General features: G+C 39.6%; 1 pseudogene; it reads right to left on the bottom strand.

The window, feature by feature from the left end:
* Positions 1–8,645: 8,645 nt before the first annotated feature.
* On the bottom strand, positions 8,646–8,740 carry LOC147483440 (small nucleolar RNA R71; annotated as a pseudogene).
* Positions 8,741–22,077: the final 13,337 nt, after the last annotated feature.

Genomic DNA, 22,077 nt, shown 5'->3' with positions numbered 1-22,077 from the left:
GTTGTTCTCCTAACTGATTGCACCTCTTCGAGATGGCTTTTCATGACTTCCTCGAGATGAGTCTTTTTAGCTACAGGAGTACATGCCTGAACTCGACTCAGCCCCATCCTTCTCATACAACTCTTTGACCTCACGCCTTTCCTTATCTTCCTTTATTGCTTTATTCTCTGCTATCAAAGACGTATTCTACTTTTCTAACTCTTCAAACTTCTTTAGCAAGACTCTTAAGGACAACCCTTCCTCCTGCACTTCTTCCACCTCATCTAACATTCTACTTGCTGAGCGTCTTGTTCGTCTTTCTTCATTTCTGGATGCTACTTGAGAAGTACTTTCTCCATTTGTTGTTGATGCCTTAGAACGCTTTGGAGGCATTGTGAAAAGAAGATTCACCACTCACAGATTCAAGAAATTTTAAATGGTTAAGAATGAAGAACAAATTCCACTCTTTACCAAAAATTTCATCTAATGAATATAATCTTTTAACAAATAAGCAAAGAACACAAACTAAATCACCCTTCTCACGGATTTGATCTTTCAAAGAGAAGAAAAGAAAAGAAATCTAGAATTCTTTCCTTATCCATGAATCACAGACGGCGCCAATGTGGCTGTCAGCTAAGATCAATGTAGTGATAAGCTAATCAATGAATGAAAACGTTTCTAGAAAGTAATTTGAAATGAGAATAAGGATTGAAATGAGTGATCAAGGGTGTTTGAAGGATTGAAGTATTTGTATTTGAAGATTGAATTGCAATTGAGCAAGAATTGACTAAAGTATTATTGATTTCTAATGGTGGTTACAAGAATCGCTCTTATTCTCTCTTTCTCTCTCTAGTTTACAATCTTTTTGTTGAAATCCAATTATCTCCCCTATTCTTTTGTTCCGGTCTTTATATAGTTCTTTCAAATAGTGTTGACCCAATCAACTCATGCCACGTGTCAATTCTTCTTCTTCCTCCTTTTTCTTCTCTTATTTCCCACTCATACCTGTAATAAATCAACTTATACAAAGATATCGGCCCTTATGTTGATATCTCAATGTTAGAAACAAGATTAAAACCTGAAGTATCACTTGACGATATTTGCCCACGACAGGTAGAATTCTGGAAAGGTGGCAAACTGACAATGTTTTGATAGGATTCAGGTTATAACATCTTACTGTCTTAGGCTATTTAAATCGAAAAAGTGGTAACAAGTATAAAAATGAATAGAGGAGACTTGGAGTGGGAAGCTGGAAACCTCAAACTTGAAACAAAACATTGTTTAAGAGAGGTGGCTCCTGTGTTCGTTCTCCAATCCCCTGCTAATTGTCTTCGATCCTTTAGTGCCTTCATTATAGCTTAATTACTATATCATTATGTGAATGGAACTATGGAAGTACGTACGGGTGTGAATTGCACTTTGAAAACCACTCTGTTAGGCTGTGTTTGGTCCACCGAATGTTGTTTCACCAAGAAATCAAATTCGTAGAAAGTGAACAGCTAAAATTTTTGTCAAGAATTCACTTTTAGTGTGTTTGGTTCATTGGTGGAAAAGTGTTTCTGGACTGAAACAAGCCCACCCAGAGCCCTTCATCATCCCAATACATCGATCAAGCCCCAAAAAGTACCCATTGAAAACCTCAATCTCTCTCCTTCTTCCTCTTTTCACGGCCGATACTCTCTACGACTTCAATCGTGAAAAGCTCCCTTTCTCTCTCTCAGATCAAATAGCTAAGGAAAGGCGAGAAATTTTATTATTCACGACAAGAGGGGGGGTGAAAAAAGTAAAGCAACTTCCACTTATTTTAAAAAGAAGTTGAATTCACTGATTTTATCGAGATGGAGAATTTGTTTTCAATTTTTTTGTTTTCTTACTTTCTAGGAAAACACTTTCTTTTCCATCACTTTCCTTGAACCAAACACAGCCTTAATTTGAGAAAGTTTGGACAGATTGTACATAAAGACAAAGACAGACAAATAGACAAGACTGAAGAACATAACAGAATGCCAGCTAAGCTTTAGTTAGTTAGGTTTGTTAGAATTAGTTAGAGTTAGTTATAACAGCTGTCCATATGATTAACTCATGTATATAAAGACATAATGTAATCATTTACGATCATTAAAAGAATTCACATTTTTTAGCGAAGCTCTCATTATATTCTTCATGGTATCAGACGCCAAAAGCTTCACGGTGAAGGAATTGATCCGCCATTAATGAAACTTATCAAACATTGCTAAAAGCAATAACAGGTTCATCCAACTTTATCAACTCTATCATTTTCTTGTTCAATTACGTGTTTTGTTTACATATTCTTGCTCTTGTGTTCAAATACTACTTCTATGTTATCAATTTAGGTTAAAATACGTGTTGTTCTACATCTGAAATGGCTCGCAACAATCAAAACCAAAATCCATTGACTCAAAACCAAAATCCATTGAACAATAAACCTTCTTCTTCAATAATACATAACACTAAATCTTTTACTCAGAATCCTTCATTAGTGTATGAACCTCAAATATCCACTCACAAGACTCCTCTATTTTTCTTTCCACTCTTCCTCTTTCTCCTCTCTTTTCTTAATGTGGCCTCCTCATTTTCTCCCCATCCTCTTCTTTTTATACCCCCCTTCCATCCTGCATCTGGATCGTCCATTTGTCTCCTCATCTCGCGGTGCTCCTTCTCGCCGTAAAAATGCCACGTCTGCAGTCTAGGGTTCCGCGGTCACGATTTCGCTGCTCCCCAAATCCTCCTATTATGTTACATGTCGTTCTGTGTCCCATTGACCTAGTCTACTTCTCTTTATTAGGCCACTACAAATGCCCCTTCTCGACTTTGCGGTCCTGTTGATGGACCCGAGGTCGAGAACTCCCACCGCTTCGTTCTCTGTGCAGCTAATATTTCCTTTATCGGTTTGCGTGTGATGTGATTGCAATCATCACGTGCATTTTTGGCAGCCCCTCATACCTTGAGCTTCCACGCGTCACCCTTTGGCTGGATCACTTGCCCGACTCTTCAATTTTCCCAACCTTCTATAATTACCCCTTTGCACTTCCCCTATTTAAACTCTTCTCATTCTCCTCCCTTTCTCATTTTTCCTTTCGCTCTCTTCCTTCATTCTCTTGCTGAAAGCCAACTCTCCCATCTCCGATTAGTCTCCGGCACGCGTGCGTGTTCTCTCTTTCTCCGGTGCATTTCCTTCCCTTCCAGCACTCTCTTCGGGCGCATCACTCCTCTCCTCACTTTCATCGGTACGTTCTCTAAGCCTTTCTTTCTTTTGCTTGCACTGTGTATTTGAGTTTATTCAAATTCTCGCGTCTGTTCATCCCCTTTCCCCATGTCGGGCTCCGAATCCGGTGGCTTTTCCTCTTCCCTGTTCGATAGGGTAGCGTCTCCACCCCCTCTTGCCCCTGCTGCGGTCCCCTCCACCTTTGGTCTCCAGGTTTCCTTACTGCTGCCTCCTTCTCGGTGTCGTAGACCTAATTTGGGTGCAATTAGTGTTGCCTACGGAATTTCGGCCGACATAGTTCTAGAACATATGCCTTCTGTCACCCATTACCCTCACCTGGTTCCTCGATGACCGGGGTGTCTTGTCCTCACTGTAGGTCAAATTGTCGTTGGTCTACGGCTTCCACTCACCCTATTTGACGTCGAGGTGTGTAATGACTTTAACATCCCCCCGCCAAGGCATAAGGAATGTTTGGAGAATCATGTATGCCGCAAACTTGTACAATAAGACTGGAGAACCTAAGATTACAAGCCGCGATATCTTCTCTCAATATTACATCAAGAAAAGTACCAAAGATGTCGGTGTGGGGTACCAGTCCTTTTGTGTACTCCCTCAGAAGCAATCCTTCGTACTCTGTGTCACAACCTCAGATAACTATGGCATCACTACCCGTTGTACGTATCGGGGAAATTTCTATCCGCGGACATTCCTTTTGATTTAACTCTTAACCATCTCGCCGAGGTGAGTATCTTATCTCTTCCTTTCTCTCTTGATGTGATGCCCCTGTTATCACTAAATTGCGGTTCCTCTTTGTTTTGCAAGTTAGCGGCCAGACTCCAAATCCAGAATCTACTCCGGTGTCTCGTGTCCCATTTTTCAAAGGCTTCGCGAACTCAGTCTTACTCAAGCCGACCACCTGGGTATCCATCCCACTACCGCTACTCCCCTTTTGCTAATCCCCGATCTACTCAATATCGACGGCTTCTCAGCTCCATTTTATCATCCTCCCCCTCCAAAGGAGCGGAAACCTAGAGCATCTCCTCTTCCAAGGAAAAGGCCTCGCACTTATACCTCCCGCCGCCATCATCCCCGAACTTCCTCACACTCCCCCACCTGCCTTGAATCTCATGATCCTCCCCCTCCTCTGCTCCTAAAGACGTCCCTTCATACCGCTCTATCTCCAATTAGGACAATTAGTATACCTCTCCCCATTCCCCTCCCGACGATATGGATGTTGATAAACGCTGAATTTCTACGTTTATTTGGTTTTAGTTACTTAAGTCCGAAGTCCACAGTCCGAAGACCAAAGTCCAAAGTCCAAAGTTCATATAGTCGTCAGTTTAGTCAAGTTAACTCACTCACGTGGGTTTGGTAGGATAGGTCGAGTAAGGGATCATCCAAACCTTAGGGCTTGGCAAGGTTCACAACTGGAATTACAACTTTTAGTGAGTAGGATTTTAGGTTTTTTAATTGGTTTAATTAATTTAACAAAAATGTAAATAATATAAATCACTAACGATGATTTCGATGTGAATAAACAAAGATAGAGAAACAGGAAGAGGGTTAATCATACTCATGCAAGAATCATTTTTTAACAGTTTATATTATCACATCACTACAGCTCTAATTTGTCTCGAGTTCATAGACAAACCCGAGACGGCGTCGAGTATTGATCCTTAGCGAAACGCGCACATCTCTGAGTCGCATCTCACTAGCATAAGAAGTTGAACTAATATTTCATCTCTGGAATATCATTTCAACTCCTGGCTCGATTCTACATCAGCTGGACAAATTGGAGAGCTGTTGGACACAAAATAGTCGCGCGCGAGACATTTTGGGTCTCTCGCGAGATTGTTCTAGGGCATCAGCACTCCAAATTTGTACAGTCTCAGTCATTTTGGGACCGGATGTCTAATCTACACCTAATTCCTAAGTAGTGATTCTAGAATATTAAAGAGTCAATCGGATTTTCACACGAGCAATATAACCCTCCCCCTGAGGGGGGGATTAGCTCATGGTCATTGAAGGAATAATTAAACTTGTTGTATACATTAAATAAATAAATGCAGGACAGAAATTAAACTTGAAAAGAAATGGCTTTCATTAATAAGAAAATGACTTAAAGTATTAAGCTGCTGGAATAAAAGGGACAGAATTTAAGTGCTGAAAATGAAAACTAACTGATTGCTAAGCGGAGGATAAAGCATGAAAATGCTGAAGGAGAATATCTGAAGACCCCCCCCCCCTCCTCATATATATAGGCTGGATGGCTCATGAAGCTTTTAATTAGATTTTGTCCTTTTGTTGAATTGCGAGACTCAAAACTTTGAAATACAAAGTTTTGGTTTTACCTGGTTTAATTTTAGCTTTTGTCTTTTTCTCCATATCAAACCAAATTTTGTATTTGGTTTTGTCTTGTAGCCCAATTCAATTTAAACTTTGAATTGGTACGTGTCTTCTCACATTGCAAGGTGGCACAAATTTGTGACCATCTCTTGCCACCTGCCGATGCTGACTCGACATGCCTTTTAGGCCCACCGAGTGGGTCCACTTAGTGTGTCCAGTGGCGGCACTGATATTGGCATTTTTACAACTTTCTGTCTTTGCGTAGAGTTGGTCGCCCTGGTCGCTCTGGCAGTTCACTAGCCAACGTCGACATCTAGATTTATCATATGTGAGCTTCGGAAGTTTGCTGCTTCTTTATATGTGGACCCGTTCTGCACTGGTTTTGTTCTTTTGGAAACTTCGGCTCTAGTGGGAGGGCTTTTGAGCTTCTTTGGGGTTGAGTGGGGAACTTCAAATATTCGGTATTCCGCATTTCGATGCATGTTTTATCATTATATTCATGTTAACTGCGGAAACCTGCAAAAGTACGAAAATATAATTATTACATGATTATTAAACACATAATCGATCAAAATGTTATGTCTCTCAGGGTTTAATATTACAGTTTTGGGTGCTTATTGATAAGAGCCCAAAACTGTAGTTTTAACCCCTTAATAATCATCTTGTTAGACCAATTATGTGAATAATAAGTAAGAGTTAACACCGATTACGCGTTTTTATGCATTTCGGGTTACAAAGTCCATTATGTGCGTAAATGTACCACTTTAGCGAGATAAAGGAGCAAAAGTCGTGAGAACTTCAAAGCCGTATCTTTGGACTCAGACCTCGAATTGGGCATACCTTATGTCAAAACGACCGCTCGGAAAAGAGCTTTGCAATGGTCCAAGCCTTGACCCAATCAGAGGAGCAGAAGTGGACGAAAAGTCTGTGGAAGTCAACTGCAGCTGAAGAGGCCTTTTGATTTGAAAGAATTGGGTTTGGGCCCGATTCTCTGGCCCAACCCATGGCTCCAAGCCCATGCACGAATTTTGGATCTGAATGTATAAGAACAAAAGCTTAAGTCTTTGTTAATGGTAGCATATAGTAGATAGTTAGGTTAGAAAATAAATTAGATTAGTTAGCCTCCATTAAACCTTAGTTCTAGATCTAGTTTTCATTAGATTAATTAAGTTTAATTTCATTTCAATTCTTGTTTTAGATTAAACTCTCAAATTATTGTTCTTGATTGATTAGATAATAAAATAGTTGTTCTTTTGTCAATTTCGATTTCTAGATCTAATTTCAATTCATGTCCTTAGTTCAATTTAGTCATTAAATTAGATTTCATTATTGTTTAATTAAATAAATTTCAATGCTTTATATTATGTTTAGTTTTAATATAAAGGGAAATGATTGCGGAATGATTCAAGGCTAAACCTCCATTAGAGGGGGTTGTGAAGCCTTGATGAAAGCTTGATTCCGATTATCGTAGAGTCGTCGTAATTTCCATTCCACTCTAGAAATGATTAGTTCACCATGAGAATGGGTTTAATTGTTCACATGCTAGTTATAACTTGGTAGAAATGCCATGTATGATTAGGGATTAGGAATAACCAATTGTTCTTGAAAGCGATTCAATTCGGATTTCTGACGATTCGTCGTTAGTGGATTAAGTTGAGTTAAGGTGGAATCAATCCCCCTCTAACTCCTTATCATAGAATCAACGTAGCATTCCCTTAGTATTCCGATAACCGACTAGTTGCATCTTGTGGGTAGTTGCATCGTAGTATAATTCCCTTCGTAAAACTCTCATAGACTTAAAAACGACTAGTTAGATTAGAGAACAAGCATGCTAGAGTACTAGGAGTGGAACGAACTCTATCTACTCACCTATATCTCAATTGGTTGAGAGTAGAATAAATCTTTGATAAACAAGAGAGCATCAAGTAAAAAGTTTAGTTTACTTACGTTGTGGATTCGTAGTTCATTTCGTAGGTAGACTATACATTTTACGTTTATCAAATGGCGCCGCTGCCATCTTAGTTGCACTTTATCATTGTTTTCATAATAGAATTAGTAATTTTTAAGTCCCATTTCACCCACCCACCCTTGTTTGATTCATACTGTGGTTGCCGTTTCAGTTTTGGAAAAATTCGCAGAAAAAGCGACCGGCGCCAGCGCAAAAAGAGCGACCCGCTATCTTCTTGGACTTCGTTTCTACACCGAAAGGCTTCAAAGAGCGCGACCAGCTTATCTTCTTGGACTTCGTTTACACCGAAGCGAAGGCGCTTCAAAGAGAGCGACCACCCGCTATATCTTATTGGACCTCGACTTTGCCTTGGCGCCGGCAGCTAAGATAAGCGCCAGCGCCCTTCCCTGAAAATTCGGATTTCCGGGGTGATTCAAACTTCGAGTTGTCAAGTTTTGAGTGTTCTATTCTCTTATAAACACTAAACACGTGCCAAGACGCTATTCATAAGCGAAGCAAGGACCTTAATCAGGTATTCCTTTCTTCCACACCTCCTCGATCTCCTCGTTAGAGGTTTATACTAGTATATCAGAATTGTTTGGAGTGTTGCATGTGTAGTTAAGCTCGACTTAGTCTTGCATGAGATTAAGGTCCTGGTCGCATAAAAAAAACCGAGCGTAAATACACAACAACATCAACAATCAAGTCTATCTAGTATACCACACACTACACCTCTAGCTACTATTCCACACACACCACCCGATATAATGGGGAAGAAAGAGAGACTCCTCTCGGACTTCTACAAAGCCTTGGCGATAGCCCCAAATCTTGCATCGTTCTAGCAAACCCAAATGGGATTTGAATCCCTCCAAATATTTTTAATTTGTTACCCGTTTTTCATGGTTTAAACCATGAAAAACCTTATCGGCATTACATCGTAGGGATTGAACAAGTCCTAACAACATTCCACCATCCTACGGTTGGTTCGAACAAATTAAATTAAGGGTATTCCCTTTCACCTTAGCCCGATAAGGGCGTCTTGGTTAAGCGCCCAAAGCGCCTAATTACGTGGACTCGTGGGCTAAACTTGTTCATTTGTTTATGGAACATTTTACCCACCCCTAAAGACGGATGAGATGCTTTCTAAGATTCATTTCTTTTCGACAAAATCCTCATGAAACATTTTCAGAGGCTTGGAATCGTTTCACCGATCTGCTTATAGAGTGTCCACATCATAACTTTAGCTAAAGACACGTTAGTTCGATTGCCTTTTCAAAGGACTTCAACATCACCATAAAGAAGTCCTTGACATAATGAACGGGGTAGTTTCTTAAACAAAGGAGCCTCGGAGGCTTATAAATTTTTAGAGGACCAAACTAAAGCGTAATAATAATTGGGGGTAGTGGACGATTACTCCGCTCCGCTAGTTCTTCTTCCACATTAAGGCTACCGGTATGTTTGAGGTTAAATCAGATCCCGAGCTTAAAACTCTAATTGAATCCCTCACTAAAAAGGTAGATGCCATATCTGTACAACAAAAGCCAATCCCGTTATGAATGTAAATTCAAATCCATGTAGTTTCGTTGGAGCCCCTCGAGCATCCGAATCCCATCGGTCCTATAGCCTATGAACGGGCTTGTTCCATTAATAGTGAACCTAACCCTTGGAGACAAAATCCCAATTTCGGTTGGAGAAATAACCAAAAGCGTCACACCTCGAGGGTACAATCATCAATATGTTAGTTAACGCAGAGCTTTAACCAAGCTCCACTACGACAAGGGCGAGGTGGGGGGTAATTTTAATAATTATAACAACCAAGTGCAACCCCGACAAGGTCAAGCACAAGGTCAAGGTAATTATAATAATTATAATGCTAATAGAGGTATCGTTCCGGTAAATAATAACTATCAAAATCCACCAATAAATAATTCACGGGAAATAGTTCCAGTAACACCACCCGTGACTACTACACCCACACAACCGGATCGTCTTGACACCTTTATACAAGTGAGCCAAAAACTTTTTCAAACCATGGCTCAATCCAACCAACAGCTTCTACAATCCGAATAACTAATTTAACCCAACAGTTGGCTCAAGATAAAGCCCAAACCAAAGGTGTGTTTCGTGTAACATAATACCTAATCCTAAAACAACAAACACAGCCTTTGAGGTAACGGATAATACTAGTAATGAATTTGAAAATGTAGGTGAGATAAATGCCATCACCACTCTCCGTTCTGGCAGAGTGGTTGATAACAAAGTAACTATGCCTATAGTTACCCCACCAGTAGCCCCTACACCTGCTATATTACTAGATACTGAAATAGAAACTGAAGAGCCTACTGGCGTAGAAGTACCGATTACAACACAACCAAAGAAACAAAGCTACGGTACAACATCCATGAGATACCATTGCTAAATATAGACGAAACCACCGTTTCCACAAAAATTAGCCATGTTAACTAAGGATACAAATTATGAGGAGATTAGGGATGTTTTAAGAATCTAACTATAAACCTTCCCTTCCTCGAAGCTATTAAAAAGCTACCACATCATGCTAAGTTTCTTAAGGAATTGTGTACTACTAGTAAGACCAATATACCAAAAGACCTTTTTAGGGAACAATTCCCAACCTTATCTGAACATAATGGAATTGTTAAGTACAAGGACCCCGGTAGATCCCTATCAGATAATGCACCTTAGGAGATTCCTATCGACGACCGCTTTATTAGACCTGGGGGCTAGTGTTAACTTACTCCCATTTTATTTGTATAAACAAATAGGTCTAGACAAAATGCAACCCACTAAAATGACGTTGCAATTAGCTGATCGGTCTATTAAGTATCCTAAGGGTGTAGTCGAAAATGTGCTTGTAAAAGTGCAGGATTTCTACTATCCGGCTGATTTTGTAGTCCTCGATACAGAAGTCGCTAACGACTCTGTCCCGATCATTTTAGGGCGTCCCTTCTTGGCAACTGCCAACGCGCCATTAATTGCCGTGATGGTTCAATGTCCATGTCTTTTGGCCATCTTGTTGTTGAAGTCAATGTTTTTAAAACAAGGACACAGTTACCGATTCGCCTATGGATGGAGAGGTTAGCATGATCGAGAGCTTTGCTCGAGATTATTTCAACAACACGTTCCCTGATAGTCATATGCCCAAAATTCTTTCCTTTGGAAAGTCAGACTCCAACATGTGCATTCCTACACTAGTCGATACACATGTTATTGACGAGGATGGGATAGATGACTTTCTCAAAGACGTAGAGGACTACCATAGTAATGTGGATATGACCAATCTAGATGGGGAATTCGATGAGTTTCTTCGAGTAGGTGACAATTCACCCTATCAAGAACTAACTTGCACAACAACCACCTCGATGCCCCTCCTTCCACCCTTTCAAAGGAACCCCGAGTTTGCACTCGATCCTGTTGTTTCTTCTGTGCTCTATAATTTTTTAAATCCTCCTAGCAAACAGATACTTCAGAAGGACAAACTTTGTGACACCTTCATTTTCAGAATTGAGACAGTCCCTACACACACAATGAATGAGTTCGGTGCTAAAACCACAACCTCATTGTGTAATGCTGCACTTTTCTAAAACTTATCCATATCTACCATATTCTCCACAACCATTCACTTTTCCACACTTATTTACAAGAACACCCACTCATTCAAAAATGAAAAATAAGGTGCATGATAGGTTACACAATAGGGTTGTCCGACTTCGTTTGGATTCCACTAGGTCGAGTCGAGGAAATCTTGGTGTTTCATTGTATTTGGATATGTTTTTGTGATATTTATTTATGGAATGATCCACAACTATTTGGGTTGTTGATATATGATCAACTGCATGTTCATACATATGTCTTAGATAAAGTCTTGAGTACCTGACTATAAACGACTCAATTTCTGTGTTGGTGCATTTCCTTTCATTCCAATATATTGGTGAGTGCACCATTAAGGTAACCGGGCCCTCCCCGATGGGTGTGTGGCTGTAAGTACCGGATCCTAAGTCCACGGTTCACATAGTTCACGCTTTTCCACTCTTGCATGTTTTTCGGATTTTTTGAGTCATGTTTCTCTATGGTGTGAATTATGTCTTTATTGCTTATTGTTTTTCCTTCTAAAACTAAAATAAAAAAAAAAAAAAAATAAAATAAACATAGCAATCTAGGAAGTCTCGGGAATCTGACTTTAAAAGACCCACTGCTAAAAACAAATTTTCTAAAATTCTTGTAAAAATTTGTTTGGGGGTGGGGTGTTCGTGTTTCCATACTAAATGTTTTATGTCCCACTAGAGTTGCTTAGGCCGTTTTATTGTATTACGATTCGGATTGACATGATCTATTAATTTAGAGTTCATTCGTCAAGATAACTTACGCCATGCACGACTTCGAGGCGTTTTCCACTATCCCGTATGTCATCCGAAGTCGGAATAGAGTGTTTTATAGATCATTGGATAGGAAATTCTCTCCTGATCATTTCCATATCTCATTCGCAAAAATCGGACATGTAACGAAGCGGGAATTTTGATTTGAAATTCGCGAAAAAAAATCGAAAAATCGAAAATATCGATTTTGGGCTCAGCCCAACTTCAGCCCACCCGCGCCCATGGAGAGCTGGCCTTTCGGCGCTCTTACATTCTCACGACCAGTTCATCGTTTCATCTTCCATTAACGCCATTACCAAGCTCCAAACCTAAAAGAAAATCAAAATAAAAGAAAATACAAACAACCCACGCCAAAAATCAAATCCAAACCTCAAATCGACTTCAAAACACCAACCATCACTACCACCACCGATTTCTATTATCAAAACCACCGAAATTAAAAAAAAAAATTTTTGGTGCTGCCGCCACCACGCCACCACCACCATTGTTCTTAAAGTCGGTCAAGTTAAACCACCACCACCACATCCTATATAAACCCCAATCGACATTTCAAAACTAGATGGCTCAACGCCAGATTATCTGGGAGCAGATTTTCACGCCGACCATTTCGCCGTTTTACGGTGACGAAATGGCTAGTAGAGACCTGGAATAGTCTCGGTACTCGTCCAAGACTTCTACCCGTGAAGACTTGGTCGACGGTTCTACAACACCCGGAGAGTTGGAGGGAGTAAGATTTTTGTGTTGGTGAGGAAGAAGAGGAGGGAGTTGACTACTGGGTTGTTGGGTCGAGATTCTAGGCATTCCGCCTAGAATCAATCTCGATGCCGAATATCAGGATCCCCAGTTTGATGGGGTTGAGCCGTTGATGGGCGCATCATCATCAATGGGAGCTACAATCCAAACTCCCATGTGCGCCAAAGTTTCTCCGAGACTCAACCAACCAACCAAAAAATTTCTGATTGATGGATTCGGAATGTCCTAGGCAAGGACAAGGTCATTGACATCGGTCCGACCGCCTCCATCGCCCTATGGATACTCCAGAGCGGAAGTACGATTTCTGTATCCCGGAGTTTTGCTCAACATAATCAGGAGGATCGGACGGTCGTTGGCACCTCTTCCTGTGCTTATCACTAAGATCATGTTGAAGATGAAGGCAACTCCGGCTTCTGAGAGGATTTACATTACCCTGCACGGGAACCCGCGTATCTATAGGGAGTGTGTCCAACAAGTCTGGAAATTGCCAGAGGATAGGGAGCAGGAGGAAGAGGAGGAGGCTGGGGGACAGCAGGATGAGTCGGAGGAGGATGAGGAGGATGGCACCTGCTTTGATACGGATGCCTTCCAGAGGTGTTGGTCTGATGCTGAGCGCATGACTATGCTACATAGGGGCATGCGTTCACTCAACACTCTCTGTGCAGACCTCCGGACTCGACAGGCCACCATTCACCACAACTTCGAGCTCCGCACCCGGAGGGAGGATGAGAGATGGGAGGCGCAGGGCTGAGATGGAAGCCCAGCGCCAGTTTAGAGTAGAGATGCTAGCACGCTTCCCACCTCATACAGACTCTGCCTCTGAGGACACAGCTGCTAGGCATGAGCGTCGTCGACGGAGGACGACTGCTGCTGGACCTTCTGGAGTTCAGGAGCCACCACCAGAGAGTACCCTCCGCCACCAGTGGCGAGGTGTTTAGAGAGGATGAGCAGTGATAGTCCAGTTATTTAGGTTTAGTAGTTGTTGTGTTATTTACTTTTGTTGTCTTTATTGTAATGTAACTTTTATTTCAGTAATTTGAATTTTGTAGTAATACTCCGAATGAAATTTTAATATAAGGGTTTATTTTCATATTGTGTGCTTATTTCATATTGACCACACCTTCCAAACTTGTTTGGGGGTGGTTTGATTATTTCAAGCTGTATTCTTAATAAAAAACCCTAGTGTTAGAATTTACTGCGGAGTAAGGTGAAAATATGGTAGTTTAGGCATATCTGTGATTGAGAATCATTGTAGGATGAAATCTAGATTAAATAGATACATTCAGTCATAAAATCCAAATAAGAGATACTGGGTTTGAATTAGAATCCGGGAGATGAGTTGTTTCCGTTTTGAAGTTTGGAAATTTTAGGATTTCCGAAACTGCCGAAATTAGTTTTGGCAACTTTCCGATCCATTCTAGCAACTTTAAGCCTATATAAACTTGATACAATCTATCCTCACAACTCACACTACACCTAAACTCCATCACTCACCCTTCAAACCCGCGATTCCCGTTTTCGACTTCATTTTCGAAATTGCGGCTTCGGAGCCAGCGCAAGGAAAAATTTGGTCGAGCGAAGCCAGGCTTCTATTTGAGCGCGACCAGCTTAAGTTCTGGAAATCAGAAATACAAAGAGCGCCCGCGCTTCTAAGTTAATGGCCCGCCGCCCGACTTCTCTGGACCGAAATTTTCTTGTTTTTCGGCGTAGTTTCCGAGTCATTCGTGAGCTATTCCAAAGCGTAATTTTGAGATGACATCTCCAATATTGATACCGAACAGTCTTTGAAGATTTGTTCCAAAGCACTACTTACGGTGCTTGGTTTTGAGGTGATCACATATGTTGGTGGGAACCTCTTATGGTAAGACCGGTGAACTTTATTCTCCAAAGACTTGCATCTTATTTTTATAATAACTGCATTTTCTTTGAGAGACCGGATGGAGAACAAGTGTTCTCCATCAACATTGACGATGAACCAATGGAGATTACCGTGTTCTTGCTAGCCTTTGTTCTTGGACTTGCTATGCCCGGCCGAGATACAAGACCCATGGTGCTATTGGGTCGATAATATGCATGTCTACACCTATGAGTCTTTGCACGAGGCTTATGGGGCAGGCATTTTCAGATTGAGGACCAAGGGGACTATAACGTTGCCCTTGGTAGCCCTCGGGTCCATGAACATAGGAACTGTTATGTTTTGGATAATGCTAAACATTTTAGGGGAATGGCGTTTTCTTCGTGAATGGCGCCACTTGCAGCGTTTTCCTTGCTTTAGCCAATGGACGCCCGGTTCTATGACCTTCCCGGGACTTTGATGTCTAGTTTAGCACGAGCCTATACCATGAGGCATAAGTACCTTCTTATGCCTGTTTTTAATTTCAATATTATGCTATGTTTCTTTCCCTCGTTTTTGTACACGCGTTTCACGGATTGGATTAAGGTAGACACGGCGGACGACCCACCAATAGTATTATCCGATCTTTCCGCAATGACTTGGCATGGGTGGCGGATACAACCTCACCAGGTTGCACCCTACACCCCATCAGACCAAGTGGCACTTAATAGGTTAGCAACCATAGATGATAAATGGCGTGAAGCCCGGCAAATTATCATAGCATGGCAGGGAAAGGAACCTCACTTCTTTATAAAAGTAGAGGATGACGAAGATGACTAATAACAACGGGAGTGGAGGTAAGTTTTAGTTTCGTTTTGTGTCCGCTATGTCCCAAGCAATTTAATTATGTTAACCCCATAATGGGTGGAACTCTTATAGAGTTGTGTCGGTTTTTATTTCCTATATTAGTAATGCGTTCTAACATTGTTTTGCAGATGTTTACGAATTTCACGCTTCAATGGTATTTTTCTTACCCTCTTTAATTACAATGCTTTGAGGACAAAGCATGCTTCTTGTTTGGGGGGCATAGAATCACGGTAATTAAGACATCCGTTAGGATATAGATATATATAATATGCATTTGTTTTCGAAGTTAAAATTTCAAAAATTTAAAAATATAAATAAATAAGTTTATGCTATACACTTAGGAATATTGGTATTGTTTTCTTTCTCCATGCTCTTAACAATCTAGAAGTCTCACATAGTTGTTGCATCGTAATAATTGTTAGAAACTTAGGTTAATCGTAGGTAATAATCTTTGCATCTATCTATAAATATATTACGTGAGTATCTATGATTGTTAGCAAGTAAGTTTCTGAAATCTAGGCTAGAGTACTTATTCTACAAATCCTGTGAGAATATAGCCTAAAGCCTTATATGAATTTAAACATTTGAGAAATGACACAAGGGAGAAGTAAAATCCGGATAGAGAAATCACACGTCCACTTGCTTGATCACTAAACCATATCCTAAGTGAGAATTTAGGCCGCCTTTGGATCGATATATTTAAATTCAAACCTATGAATTATTTTCCGCTAGTCACCACTCGAGCCTTTTCATTAGCCCTTCCATAAACCACAATTCCTTTACCCCTGTTACAAAAAAAAAACAAAATAAAAAAAAAGAGAATAAATCAACCTACCCAATTTAGAATAAGTCCGAGAATAGAATGAGTGAAGAAAGAAGAAGAAAACCCGTGTAAACAAAAATTGTTACTTGCTTCAGAAAATAAAGAAAAGAAGTTTCCATCCAAAGAAAAGAAAAATAGAAATAAAAAAAAAAAAAAAAAAAAAATTAAAACTCCAAAAAAAAAAATAGAATAAAAAGGAGTCAAAAAAGCCAAAGAAAAGAAAAAAGAAAAATATGGCTAAGGATGGAAACAAAGTATAGAAGCAAAAAGAAAATAACAAGGTTTTCTCTAAGTTACATAATACTGAAGACTCTATTATCTCAGACTTGTCCTTTTGAATATCCATTTCCTTCCTTCTTAAACCATCTCCTAATCCCAGAACACCTAATAAAAGACCTCTAGCTCAATTAGGAATATGTTAGTGTGATAGTAAGTGGCAGATGTGTTTGATTGACCCGGCTTCCTTGTTGTCATTGAGATTGTAAGGTAAAGTGTGCCCACCGTACATCGGAGTAACTTAAACTTGAGTGAAAAATCGAGTGTTGTTTCTTGACTATTATTGTGAGAACCTACTTAAGGACGCTTATTCCGAAGTTCGAGAAACAAACCTCGCTAAACATTTGATAGTACTACTCATTGTATATATGTTTATTGTAGATGATTGATTATTATGCATATATTAACTTAGGGTTTATTTGGTTATTCTTATGTAATTGCTAGAGAGATGTATAGATAGTTGAGCATGAATAAGGAAACAATAGTTTTATTTTCTTAGTCGTTGAAGTATAGATGAAGTTTGTGAGTACCTTCTTCGAAAAAACTCTCACGAGGCTATAACTCGTCCACTAGGGAATTCCTAGTGGTTTAAGGCCTTGTTGCATATGGTCAATGCAATCGCACTCTCAAATAAAACGAGATTAGGTAGAACTCCATTTTTGGTCACTTATTCTAATTTCTCATCTTTGCTTGAGGACAAGCAAAATGCTGTTTGGGGGTGGTTTGATAAGAGCCCAAAACTGTAGTTTTAACCCCTTAATAATCATACTGTTAGACCAATTATGTGAATAATAAGTAAGAGTTAACACTGATTACGCGTTTTTATGCATTTCAGGTTACAAAGTCCATTATGTGCAGAAATGTACCACTTTAGCGAGATAAAGGAGCAAAAGTCAGCAGAACTTCCGAAAGCCGTATCTTTGGACTCAGACCTCGGAATTGGGCATACCTTATGTCAAAACGACCGGCTCGGAAAGAGCTTTGCAATGGTCCAAGCCTTGACCCAATCAGAGGAGCAGAAGTGGACGAAAAGTCTGTGGAAGTCAACTGCAGCTGAAGAGGCCTTTTTGGACTGAAAGAATTGGGTTTTGGGCCTGATTCTCTGGCCCAACCCATGGCTCCAAGCCCATGCACGAATTTTGGATCTGAATGTATAAGAACAAAAGCTTAAGTCTTTGTTAATGGTAGCATATAGTAGATAGTTAGGTTAGAAAATAAATTAGATTAGTTAGCCTCCATTAAACCTTAGTTCTAGATCTAGTTTTCATTAGATTAATTAAGTTTAATTTCATTTCAATTCTTGTTTTAGATTAAACTCTCAAATTATTGTTCTTGATTGATTAGATAATAAAATAGTTGTTCTTTTGTCAATTTCGATTTCTAGATCTAATTTCAATTCATGTCCTTAGTTCAATTTAGTCATTAAATTAGATTTCATTATTGTTTAATTAAATAAATTTCAATGCTTTATATTATGTTTAGTTTTAATATAAAGGAAATGATTATGGAATGATTCAAGGCTAAACCTCCATTAGAGGGGTTGTGAAGCCTTGATGAAAGCTTGATTCCGATTATCGTAGAGAGTCGCCGTAATTTCCATTCCACTCTAGAAATGATTAGTTCACCATGAGAATGGGTTTAATTGTTCACATGCTAGTTATAACTTGGTAGAAATGCCATGTATGATTAGGGATTAGGAATAACCAATTGTTCTGGGAAGTTCAATTCGGATTCTGACGATTTCGTCGTTAGTGGATTAAGTTGAGTTAAGGTGGAATCAATCCCCTCTAACTCCTTATCATAGAATCAACGTAGCATTCCCTTAGTATTCCGATAACCGACTAGTTGCATCTTGTGGGTAGTTGCATCGTAGTATAATTCCCTTCGTAAAACTCTCATAGACTTAAAAACGACTAGTTAGATTAGAGAACAAGCATGCTAGAGTACTAGGAGTGGAACGAACTCTATCTACTCCCCTATATCTCAATTGGTTGAGAGTAGAAATAAATCTTTGATAACTCAAGCACGTAAAAGTATAAGTTTAGTTTACTTACGTTTTGGATTCGCAGTTCATTTCGTAGGTAGACTATTCATTTTACAGTTATCACTTATCACACCACCCCCAAACAGCACTTTGCTTGTCCTCAAGCAAAGAAGAGACATTAAAATGATAAGTGGTCAAAAATGTGTTGTCCTAAGCTAAATCTCATTTCGCAGAGTGCGGTTGCATTGACCGTATGCAACAAGGCCTTGAACCACTAGGAATTCCCTAGTGGACGAGTTATAGCCTTGTGAGAGTTTTCCAGAGAAGATACTCACAAACTTCGTTTATACTACAACGACTCAGTAACAAGGGCATGTTTCCTGAAATAATCTCAGGTGTCTAGACATCTCACTAGCGGGGGAAACAAGGATTTAATTCTTTCGAAATTCAAGTTAATATATATACAATAATCAAAACATCTACGTATGAGTATGCATGCAGTGATCTTATAATGAAATGTACGAGCAGGGCCGTTTCTGGATCCTTCGAATAGCGTCCTTAAGTAGGTTCTCACAGGTATGTGTTGAAACACAATTTCTCTCTTATTTTTCCACTCAAGTTTTCTATCTCCAGTGTGCAGTGGGCACACGTTTCCTCACATACTCAATGACAATCAGAGGAGTTGAGGTCGAGAAGTCACAACTACTCCTAATTGAGCTAGAGGTCTTTATTAGGTGTTATGGGGCTTAGGAGGTAGTGTATAAGAAAATGGAATAGAAAATTCAAAAAATGATAAGTATGAGAGAATAAGGTCTTAGAGATATTTATACTAGAGAAATCCTTATTTTCTTTCCTGCTTCTAACATGGGTTTCCATACTTGGATTTTTCAAGCTTTTGTATTCCCTTTTGATTTGATTTTTGGGGGGAATTCTAACTTTAATATTTCTTTTGATTTTTGGAAACATTTTTCTTTTTTTTTTTTTTTTTTTTTTTTTTTTTTTTTTTTCTTTTGAAACAGGTAACTGAATTTGATTTGTGACAAGGTTTTTCTCTTCATTCTTCTGCACTTCATCCTATTTCTCATACTCATCATCTAGGTAGGCTTATTTATTTGTGGTTAATGGATGGGTAATGAATTTTTGGTAAAATAGAAAGGGTTAATGAAAGGTTCAGTGGGGCGACTAGCGGTAAAAAATTTTACAGGTGTGAATTTGTGGCTATATCGATCCAAAGAAGGCCTAAATTCTCGCCTAGGATTTGGGTAGTGATCAAGTAAGTAGACGTGTGAACTTCTCTATCCGGAAAAACTACTCCTTTGTGTCATTACTCACATATCACACATTTTGAGGCCTTTTGGTTAGATTCTTATAGGATATGGAAACTAAGTTGTCTAACCGTAGGTCCCAAAACTTACTGCTGTGTACATTTAATGATAGTCAGTACATGAATGCTCATGAAAAGATGTAAAAACTATTGCATACATAGTAAATTAAGTTTCTAAGAACAAGTCCTAATTCTGATGCTAGGGTGAGATTTCTAAATATTTTTCATCACAGAAAAGAAAACAAGAATTTGTCACTAAATACGTTTATTTAGACATAAAGTAAACTATATACAACTATGCATGCTTAATTTTTGCAAAAGGTTCTCACCACCCCCCAAATAGTCGGACACTGTGTCCTCAAAGTGTTAAGAGGAAGAAAGAGTATACCTGAGAGGCTTTGAGCAAAAATATAGCTGACATCTTCCACAGAAATTTATTGTAACACACTATATATTATACATCATAAAAGTGAAAGCACACTGTTAGATTGGCACACTGTTAGGTTATTTATTTATCTCACATCAAAACATAAAACAAATATGTACATGCATCAACTCACATTGCCCCCAACCTTGGGCGGGGATAGTCCATCCCCTTGCCTCGTCCCTATAGAAATGTCATTCCTTTGCATCACGCCAATCTATTATAGCTTTCCAGACTTCGCTCCACTTCCTCTTCTTTGCAGTGTCCAGATGAGCTATCATTTTATCACCATTAGGGAAGGAACGCACTTTCTTTAGATACCTTGCAGGGCGTCTCCATGTCCGAAATCGCAAGGAACGAATGATCTTGTTGGTTGGACACATAGAGTCGACCTTTACCCAATCCTGAAAGGTGGCCGCAAACTGCGGGAAGTACGTCCTCACTATCCTACATGATGTGACTGGCAAGGTGATATAGTGTTGCCGAAAAGACCGAGCCTTCTTTAGGTTCTCAATTACTAGGTCTGTGATGTCGAAGGCGGTATGTTGCTGGGCTAGTGCATGGAACGTCTTAAAAGCTGACTTTGATGCAGTGGAAAAATGTCAATCCCCCATGATGTTCAAAAGAATAAATAACATGGCAGTTCCAACATTCATGGTCATACTGGTAAGTGGAATAGTAAAGTCTGGCCATCGACCAGCTACGGCACGTTCCCTGACCTGGGCAAGGCCATCGCTATAACGGGCGGCAAATTTTTCCCAAGAATAGTCATTAAAGTTGTTTTCTACCATGTATTGGATGGGGATGTCTGGCTGAAAGGGAGGAAGGTCTAGAGCCATAGCAACTGTTGGCTCGTAAAAAGAGTGTTGGGTGTTACCAATACGGATTGTAAATCCATTCAAAGGGAACCCTGTAAAGCAGGTAGATCTTCCATATGATCATAAAAATAAGTTGCCAAACCTGGGGAGTATGTCTGCTTCGAGTGTAGAATAAGAGAGTTCCAACCGACTCGAGTGATGTAGTCTCTGAAAAGATGTCCATATGCAGGAGAATTCAGCAACAAATGGAAAGATTGTTCTGGAATCATCTTTGGAGCTTCCATTGTAGAAGATGTGTGAAGAAAGATGCTACCTGTTAAACAAAGATAAACAAATATTAGAATATGTTGAGAATAATTAAGAAAAAAAAACAAATTACCATAGGGAAATTGCACTATATTTAAAAAAAACTAAAAAAAAATGACAAAGAGCATAAAATTGCAAAATGTAAATTGTGTCATGGGCCCAAGTAACGGCGAGGATCCTTTTGTGAAAGGGATCCATTTATAAGATCTTCGATGCCGTCAACGCCGCAGCACTCATTGCATAATTTCACTCGTGTAACGGTAAATCTCGGGCGTGGTTCTCCATTATGAGAGTGTGATTTGCCGAGAACAGGGTTGTGATCAGGCAAGAATTGTGCTTGTTCCTCTTCCTGTATTGTCCGCAGGTCGTGAAATTCAAGGAGACTGGTGATGATAATATTCTGACGTTTGTATAATGTCATCAGTCCTTGTTGAATTAAACGAAGGCCTTCCATAGGATTAAATACATTGCTTAATGCATTTTCAGTGAAGATGTTATCAGCGGAACAAGCTTCTTCAGTTTCTGTACTGACATGGTTTTTTTCAACGTCGGGATATCCCTTGGTTTGTAATGGGAATTTGAAGTACCTCGGAGATAATTTCCATAGTCAATTCACGCTTGCATCCGTTTGCACGGACAAAGAATTGCCCGCTTTGGAAATAACCGTTTTTATAGAACAACAAGACCAATTCTCTGGAAAAAAAAAATGCCTGTTTATGATGTAAAAAAAGGTGCCATCCTCGACGTAAAATTTCTGTGTCAAAAAATGGATGAA

Source organism: Coptis chinensis, chromosome 8 (assembly GCF_015680905.1).
Source record: "Coptis chinensis isolate HL-2020 chromosome 8, ASM1568090v1, whole genome shotgun sequence".
NCBI lineage: Eukaryota > Viridiplantae > Streptophyta > Magnoliopsida > Ranunculales > Ranunculaceae > Coptis > Coptis chinensis.
This window is presented reverse-complemented; position numbering and strand designations above follow the sequence as displayed.